Source organism: Zootoca vivipara, chromosome 4 (assembly GCF_963506605.1).
Source record: "Zootoca vivipara chromosome 4, rZooViv1.1, whole genome shotgun sequence".
Lineage (NCBI taxonomy): Eukaryota > Metazoa > Chordata > Lepidosauria > Squamata > Lacertidae > Zootoca > Zootoca vivipara.
Genome location: NC_083279.1, coordinates 63440609 through 63448504, shown reverse-complemented (window position 1 = coordinate 63448504; position 7896 = coordinate 63440609).

Below are 7896 nucleotides of genomic sequence, written 5' to 3'. Positions count from 1 at the left end.
GAGCACGACATGGCTGGCACTCTCCGAAGCCACTCTCATAGCCAGAAATATCTGTTTGATAAAATAATTAGATTTGGACAATAAACAGATAAAGTCTGGACCGAAGAAGACTGAGAAAAAAACTGCAGAATGGCACAGTCCCTGGTGTTTAAGCTCAGACTTCAAAAAGATTCTCATCATGGTATTTGGATTACGGAGGTGATTGGTACATTCTTTTTTCTTCTTCTCAATAACAATTGTTTTTCTATGCCAAGCCGCATTAAGAAACATTTTTGTAAAAAAGTACAGATGGACTTTTATTAAGTATTCAATTGTGCAGCTTTGCTTAAACTTGAAAGACTTGATAAAGATAGAAGAACAAACAAGATGGCGCTTGACACAGCACAGAAAAATGAGAGTTCCTCCCTTTTTCGAAGGAAATGGGAGATGCTTGCTGGCTGACTTTGTAGTGACTTGAGACAATAATTTGGGATAACATACAGTGCATCTGTTTGCAGGATTTCTTCATTATGAGCAAGAGAGGCTAAATGGATGTCTAGCAGCCCCCCTTCTAGGGCCCAGAAGGGGGGATTTTGTGGTCTCCGAAAGCTGATCGATCACAAATGACTTATATCTGTGGAATACAGTTCACTTACATTGTAATATTGCAAACAGTATGTGTAACATCAAACGACAGGCTTGGACAACAGCCCGGATTGGAATAACTTAACAACATGGGAGTTGCTGCGTCATTAAACTCTAAACAATAGACTTGGACAACAGCCTGGATTGGAAGATTGGAATGAAGTCAGGAAAAGCTGCGCTGGCAAGTAGACAGTTGGAAAAATACATATTTACAAATAAAGCTGTATTCGATGGATGAAAGGATATATGATTTCTGACATGATTGAGAATCACATAGCCAGGGACAGAGAACTTTAAAGTGTTAAGATCGGAAGGTGGAAAATAGAAGAAGAAGAAGAAGAAGAAGAAGAAGAAGAAGAAGAAGAAGAAGAAGAAGAAGAAGAAGAAGAAGAAGAAGAGGAAGAAGATATTGGAGATATACTTCAAGAGGTCCAGACTATGGGGAGCCCGGAAAAATTAATAATTTGGACTGTAATTTGGTTTATTATTTTAGTTTATTGTTTTTAATTGGATTATGATTATGGATATGTTAATTGGCTGTTTTTATCGGGAAATTAATAAAAATGATTTTTTAAAAAGAGTTTGAAGAATGAAGCTTACATCTTAAAGATCACATGCTATATTTTGATCACTACAGGCATCCTGCCTTATCTTAAAATGCAACCTCAAGACTTTTTGCTTTTAATGAGAACTAACCTCATATGCTGGACTGGCACATATTGGATCTTCCCATTTGCAGGTGCTGAATGGCAGTAACTACATTAAAAGAGTATTAAAACTGAATTCATTTTACAGTAATTTCACTTGATCAGTTTATACAAGTGCTACCCAAATGTTATTCAGTCATCAATAGGTAAGACTTACCCATGTGCCGAACTACATAATGAGAGTAACAAATATTGTCTGATAGGAACCTTCTCTTTCCCCTTCACAAAAGACATACAATATATTCCATATTATAAAATATGGAAAAATAAATTATATTAAATGTTGCTATTGTATTCCAAGAAACAAATCAGTACTGTTGTCATGCCTTTAAATAAATTACATTAAACACTAAGGAAGTTTTAAATCATGTTTTAATATTAAAAACTAGAACAGTTCATGTGAACAATCTCCCCCACCCCACATGCACCATATCTGAGCCTTCCCAGTTCAACTCGTGTTACTGAAACAAGCATACCACCCACTTTTTATAAATGTATAGAGTTGCTTTTTTTTAAAAAAAACCACGAATCTAACCTCAGGATGTTGAAACTTTTATAATAAAAATATCAATCCACAGTCATATCAAGCTTCCTACTCTACCTTTTTTTTGCTGCATTCCGTATTTTTACCATTTTGTTGTATTTACAAAATGGTAATTGGCTTGGGAATCTCCTGTTCAGATTTGCTGTGTGCACATCTAAACTATGCTGAGATGTGCAAGTTCCCTGCTCAAGGACTGCATAGGCAGTATGAATGGAAGTTACAAAGTCAATAATGTTTTCATTTTCACTATCAGTTATTTATGATATGTGAAACTTACTCATAGTGGAGGGCACCTTCCATCTCTATGTAACAATTGGGCAGGAATCTTGGACTGGAGACACTGTGAGTTCTCCTCAGGGTTAATGCTAGCAAGTTAGCAGCCATAGGAAAGGAGTGGGGACACTGTGGCCCTCCAGATGTTGTTGGACTACAGCTTTCACCTTCCCTGACCCTTGGTAATGCTGGCTGCAGCTAATGGGGTTGGGAGTCAGTAACATCTGGAAGGCCACAGGTTGCCCATCCATGCCTAAAGAGATGCCCCCACATTAGGAGCCTATTGAACTACAAATAGGTGTGTGTTATTTGAAGTTAGCCCACAGTTACACTAATTATACTCTGTCAATGTTAATACATGTCCTGGGATACCCACTGCAATGTGGCAATGAACACAGGATGCCAGGGACTGAGTTAATAGATGGTGGAATGGAAGTGATTTCAGGGATGAGAAATGGGTTGGATTAACTTTCCAGAGATTATTCTTCATCCTCTTCAGTAAAATTATTCATGGGAATGTGTTCTTGCTTCCCATTATAGTACAGGGTTCAACTCATCAAGCTCCTACTTCATTGAGGAACTTCAAGCTCCTACTTCATTGAGGAACTTCCTGAGTATATGTCTGGGTCCTGGCCATGACACCCAAAAAATCTCTACCTGAAAATGGCAAGATAGAATTATATAGGAGTGTCTAATGTAAGAGAAGTTGCAATCTTATACCACCTCTATTCTATTGTTTCTGTGTTAAGTTTTCCAAAATAGGTGATTCACATTTCTGTTACTTTATCAAGGACCAGCTGACATGTGCTTGGCTCTCCAAAGTCACAAAGCACACGTACTTAAGCAAAAGTACTTGCCTTTCAGCCTACTCACAACCTGATCTTTAATTTATTATAAGGAAATGCTCTCCAGGGACTTCAAGCAGAACTTGTTTGCAAGTAGACATGATCATACAGTTGCGATTAACAACAACTTATATACACAAGTCCTTGGCACTGTGGAGTGTTTTTCAAAGCAGATGTACCTAGAATTGAAGTGCTAGTTACTGTTAAAGCAAAAAGTGTGGGTGGGTGTATTCGTGAGAATCTGCCAAGTTGGTGTGGCTTATTTCTAGAGCACTTAAATGTTTGGTCCCTAATAAGAGAAGTGCAGTTATCATGTATTTTATTACTTTGAAAAAACTTGGCAAGGTAATTCAAGTTCAGGGGGAGGGTCTGTGGCAGAGGAACCACCACTTCCTAAATCCTGGCAGGCTTGCACTGGTGTATACATAAAGTGAAGAGGAGCATTATCTCCTTATATTTCCTGTGGCAGAAAAGTTTTTCCTAAATTCCCTACCACAGACTGTATATAAGGAGGGATTAACTAAGACAGCTCCAGGGCTGGCATAGGTTTGCAGTTATTTTGGGGCGACATTGGAGAAATAGGAGGGCCTTGATCCTGTGAATCCATTATTATTATTATTATTATTATTATTATTATTATTATTATTATTTATTATTATTATTACCCCACCCATCTGGCTGGGTTACCCCAGCCACTCTGGGCAGCTTCCAACACATAAAAACATAACAAAACATGAATCTATGCCTGGCACACACCCAGCACTCCTTTACATTGCCTACTGCCTCTGGCTCCTGGGCCAAACTGGGCCTGCCAGCTGATGGGCAGGACAGGGTCTATCCTGCATAAGGTGTGCTGCCCTTGTCTCTGCAAAGAACAGGATTGTGCAGCCTAGGCAGCGGGTGATGCCTAGCTCATCAGCTGATGTTGTTGTTGTTGTTGTTTAGTCGTGTCCGACTCTTCGTGACCACATGGACCAGAGCACACCAGGCACTCCTGTCTTCCACTCTTCAGCTGATGAGTGGAGATTAAATCTCTTTCCCTTCTTCTTTAAGTGGGAGAGGTGGAACTACTGCTGCCCAATCACTTAACAGCGGAGCAGAGTAAAGTGCCATTTGAACTCTCACTGCAGTAAGGAAGGTTTCCAGCAGTGAACCTCTTCATCTCTAACCATGGAGAGGCATTCCATAGTATCCTATGCCCCACACACCCCTTAGCTGCCCTTCCTGGGAGTTTCGAATTGCTCCCTTATTCATTGTCAGGCAGCCCTATGATACTAACCTTACAAAGTCCCCATTTTTTGGGGGGGGGGACCAATGTCCAAGGGTAAATCCATAGTCCAGTGCTCAGTTACAGCTAACTTCTCCTGCGTCCAAAATCTTAACACTCTATTCATTTAGCGGCCTTGGTTGTCAAGGGTTTCAACTGTCTGAGGTATTGTTTTTCTGAATAGAGTTACGACTATGTTTGCATATGCAATCATTACAGTTCTGTGAAGAGCAGCTCCTTTTTGTTTTGAAACAGACACAGACTGGAATGCATAACTGATATCATTATATAATAAACACCTTAAATAATAAAAAGCAGAACCTGATCCCAGTTATATGTGCAATTCTTTTAAACATTGGTAGTAGAAGCAAACTTACAATGTGTTTTAGGGCCATTCTGATAAATAACCCTAATATTCCAATAAAAAGAATCAAACTCTTAGACCTTTAGATTTTACAATTAATGTTCAGTATGGTAATTACTTTTTATTAAAAACAACTATTTGCAAGTCCAATATTTTGCCTGATCCTGACTTTTAAGGAATTTACTTAATTTAGGAAATGTGGCTGTCATTCTCCAAAATACAGATTGAAATGGTTCTAATCTTAACGAGGCAGTAGCTTTCTAGTTTGTTTTCTTCCTTGAGCTTCATCAACACCTGAAATATATGAATATTAAAATAACTTTTTCATCTTTTGTCTTTATGTTCATTTGACTGCTATGCTAAAATAATTTGCTTTACAAGTCAAGTCATAAAATTTGTTAAATGATATGTTTGCAAATTATTTACACAGCAATTAGAATAACAATTTCAAAACACAAGGTACATGGCTTCAAAATGGCAGTGTTATTAAACCTAAATATAATGACAATTAATCAACAAACAAACAAATAGATAATTTTTTTACAACCAATAAGTGGCATCAGCACATACCTATCTTTCTATATCATTTTCAAAATGTTATGTATTAAACAACTCTTGCTTTTCACCCTCATCCAGCAATTTGCTCTGAGTAATCCCAGATTGGGAGAGCTTCACATTTCAAAGAAGAAAGCCAATTTGCATGCACATTGCATGCACATTCACTGATCATTTCATATGAAACATCTCCTTCAATTGAGCTGACTGTGAACATCACACACACACACACACACACACACACACACACACACACACACACACACACAATGCTTCTGCTTTTCATATGCATCTGAGCACCTAAGGAGTTTGAACTGGAAGTTTGTGCTCTTTGGCATTAAACTATGCCCATCATAGATTATGACTATGTTTATGTTTGTGTCTTACTGGCAATTGCTAGCTACGTGTCAATTTTAGAAATCTGACTTGCTTTCCCCTTGGATCTGCACTATTGTTTACAGTTATTTCCTTTTACTATACTTCCACTTATATTTAATTTGCACTTTCCTTTCTTTTCTTAAATTGCAATGCAGGAATAACTGTCCAAAGGAAAGCCTAGCATACTGATCTGCAGTCCCAAGGGGAAATGAAGCCATTTTCCTTTTTTGAAATTAAAGATGAAGTAATCCACATTTACTTGAGAGGTGTTATTATTTTCCTCATTTGAGATCTACTACTATGATAATATGATGTTCCATGTAAATTTTCATGTGCTGGCATGCCTATAAGTTAGTAGTATAATAAAATGCTCAGCTCTCATAACTAGGGTGTTTTAAGGTGAATTGCATTCATATGCCATCTATTTGCAGAAAGAATATGGGGTTTGGCAAAGCTACATGCTGAGCAACATAATAAGATATTTGTACAACGTACAAGTTACTGATGATTATTGTATTTTATTTTTCTATGATTTCCTAAGAGGCATTATCAGGTCTTACAGATGGAGTAAGACTATTTATTAAGATATTTATTAGCAAATAAAAGTACAGTACTGGTGGTTATTTCTGAGTTGAATTTTTTTCCCATTTCACCTAAATCTTGCAGAATATGATATGTACATGCTAATAAAAGTGCATAAAGGACCATAAAGAAACCAGCTACATATTGTATCAAATCTCACCTGCATTAGAGCCAATAGGAACCAAAATAACCTCAAGCAGCAGCATTAGGACCAGGTGCCAAACCAAGTTCCCAGATAACAGTGTCTCATGTGTCTCTTTATGTGATAGCTGGATAAATGTTTCTCTTAAAAAGCACAGCTAGAGGCCTTTCTCCCCTGTGGTTTATGAGCCTGTCTGTCTTGCATCAAAGCAGGTGAGAGGATATGAACAGTGAGGTCATTAGCTCTGGCTTGTATTGCTCTTGCAGGGTAACAAGCAGGCTCTAGCATGCAGTAGGTCAGATTTTTTTTCTTCAATTTCTATCTTGTGAAATAGAGGTGATGACCTCCATTTTTCTCTAGCTTGTTTTAAGACAGTGGTACCCAAACTGGCCCCTCCCCACCATGGACCACTTGAAAATTGCTGAGGTCTTGACAGATTACTTTAATTCAAATTGTAATGCAGTAAGAACATAAGAAATAAAATAAGCTATAAAAATACAATTAAAAATCAATATGAATATTTGATGCCATGGATGTGCATTAAATCCACAGACATGTTGCGGACCACTTGGATTAAGTTTACGGACCACTAATGGTTGACGGACCACAGTTCTGGAACCCCTGTTTTACAAAAAGGGACGAGACTATAAATGTAGTTGCTTGGTTTATTAAATTTGTACATCATTACCCACTAAAGAGAAAGAAAAAAGTGAGTCCCAAAATGATTTAGTAGAGATGGAGGCTGCAGTACTAAGCGTTCTTATTAGGAATACCTTATACAGTAGTTAACTTAGAGGGGCTTCCAATCTAAGTCAATCTGTTTAAGACCACACTGCTGGTTCCAGATGTAACTCAGTAATTCATGTATTGGCTATTTATAATTGTGCTGTTACAGCAGCTGTCAAAAAACAGTTGAAGAGAAACTGGTTTCAGAGATAGAACCCTAATGGGCTCTGTTTGCATTATATTTCTGAGCCCAGGAGATTATATTTTTTAAGAACGTAGGCCTAATCTGGTATGAAAAAGGAAGCTCTCTACACTTTAATTCAGACTTGTACATGAAGATAATTCTGATAGTCTGCCTGGTATTTCCTAATGTATTTATGTTCCCTAATATATTTGCAGTGCTTTATAGGTTACCTGGGACGCGGGTGGCGCTGTGGGTTAAACCACAGAGCCTAGAGCTTGCCGATCAGAAGGTCAGCAGTTCAAATCCCTGCGACGGGGTGAGCTCCCGTTTCTCAGTCCCAGCTTCTGCCAACCTAGCAGTTCGAAAGCACATCAAAGTGCAAGTAGATAAATACAGGTAGGTACCGCTCCAGCAGGAAGGTAAACGGTGTTTCTAAGTGCTGCTCTGGTTTGCCAGAAGCAGCTTAGTCATGCTAGCCACATGACCCGGAAGCTGTACGCCAGCTCCATCGGCCAGTAAAGCGAGATGAGTGCCACAACCCCAGAGTCGTCCGTGACTGGACCTAATGGTCAGGGTTCCCTTTATCCCTATAGGTTACCTATAACCTGAGCATATTTGTCGATATTAGGTTTCCACTTCCACTAAAACTATTACAACAGTTCTCTTTTATACTGCCCATATGAATGCAAGAACTGAGTCTGGTGA